This window comes from Belonocnema kinseyi, chromosome 3 (genome assembly GCF_010883055.1).
Source record: "Belonocnema kinseyi isolate 2016_QV_RU_SX_M_011 chromosome 3, B_treatae_v1, whole genome shotgun sequence".
In the NCBI taxonomy this organism is placed as follows: domain Eukaryota; kingdom Metazoa; phylum Arthropoda; class Insecta; order Hymenoptera; family Cynipidae; genus Belonocnema; species Belonocnema kinseyi.
The window spans coordinates 17,107,359-17,109,481 of NC_046659.1; positions in this window are offsets into that span (position 1 = coordinate 17,107,359).

Consider the following 2,123-nt stretch of genomic DNA (forward strand, 5'->3'; position numbering starts at 1 on the left):
GTTCAATTTTCAGTTGAAAAATACATATTCACCAGAAAAAAGAGAAATCACAATCAAATAGTTGAATTTTTAAACTAAAAAGACGAAATTTAAACGACAGATAAAAAATTTTTTACCAGAAAGATGAAGTTTCATCAAGAGTCAAATTTTAAACAAAAAAAAAAAGACTTTCCCATGAAAAAAAACAAAACATTTCAAGAAAGTTATCGAATTTTTAACAAAAAAAGAAGAATGTTCAGTAAAATACATAAATTTTGAACTAAAAAAGATGAATTTTCAACAAAAAATTTGCTAGTTACACTTTCAGTTAAAAAGATAAATTAAAAAAAAAACTAATTTTCAACCAAGTAGTTGCATTCTTAGATCAAAAAGACGAAATGTAAATAAAAGAGATAAATTTTCAACAAAAATGATTAATTTTTGACAAAAAATATCAAAAAAATTGTGGTATTTTCAACCAAATAGTCGCATTTCTAAATAAAAAAGACGAAATTTAAGTAAAATATACGAATTTTTAAACCAAAAAGATGAAATTTCACCAACCGTTGAATTTTAAACCAAAAATGAAATACTAAAGTTTTCAATTAAAAGAATTGCCAACAACAACAACCGAAAAGTGAATTTTTAACCAAACCATTGCATTTGTAACCAAACAAGATCAAATTGCTATCAAAAAGAGGTGAGTTCTGAATAAAGAAAATTCTATAAAATACGTAGACTTTCAATTAAAACAGATTACTTTTCATTCAAAAGTGGGATAGGTGAATGTAATTTTATCATTTGAAGATGTCGTTCATTCTCGTGAAAATTCACATTTTTATTGAAAATTTACGTTTTTATTGAGAAACCCGGACATTATTCTTAAAAGTGTATTTAAAACGATTTAAACAGATTTACAAAATTGTCAACAAAATAGTCTAGAAATAATGTTGCTTCTAAGAAGTTGGCGGATATACCTGAACTCATAGATCTATTCAATTTACTGTCCCTTTTTACATTAATATATTAAAAAAAAAATTTAACTAAAATAATCATATTTTTTAGATTTTCAGGAAAGGGAGTTTACTTTCACGATTAACCCATATACTGTAAAACAAGTCTTGGTAATGAGTAGATCACTAGAGTCGACTAGAAAGCATAAACTTACGATACGGCCAGTAAAATGGCATTCTTTAAACATGTGGAATTACAATCGAAAATCGGAATGTAATAATGCGACGCTATAATATGTGCATGTGCAAACATAGGGCTTGTAAAATTGTCACGTATTAAGCTGGTCATTTTTAATTTTTGCATTGTGTATAATCAATAATATACTAGGGTGGTTCTTATTTATATTTGATGGCTTCTTTTTTGTATAATTTCTCTACTTTCACAGGCTAGGGGTAGCCGCCGCTCCTCTGCCCCCGACGAATGGACGCCACTATATATCCCTAGCCTGTGAGAATAGAAAAATTGTAGAAAAATGATCCACCAAATATAAATAAAATTCATCCTAGTATACTATTGATTATACACTATGCAAAAATTAAAAAATTTCCAGCGTAATACGTGGTAATTTTACAAGCCACTGTGTTTACACATGCACATATTATAGAGTCGCATTATTACATTTCGATCTTCGATAGTAATTCCACATGTTTAAAGAGTGCCATTTTACCGGTCGTATCGTAAGTTTATGTTTTATAGTCGACTCTACTCATTGCCAAAACTTTTTTACAGTACCCGGGTTAATCATGAAAGTAAACTCCCTTTACTGAAAATCTTATATATATAATTAAAAATTTGTCATAAGGACAACCGCAGGATTTCGCCGGGAGCGGGTGCTAATCTGAAAAATTGCACCCGCTTCCAGCGAAATAACAGTAAAATTTCAGCCACAACCACGTCTCACAACCATGAGATAGGTGATTACAGTCTGTAAAGGAATCAATACGACGATCCAGCAAAAGCCTCGTGCATCCTAAGAACACGGAGTGACCCAATGACAACCGCCTTCTGCATTTTTCCCGCAAGTGTTTTAGCATATTGTTGACACGCAGGGATGCTTTTTAGGCTATTAGCAAGCGAAAGCTTGGCACCTCCAAGAGCGCCGATGATAAGGACGATCAGTTTAACAGAAT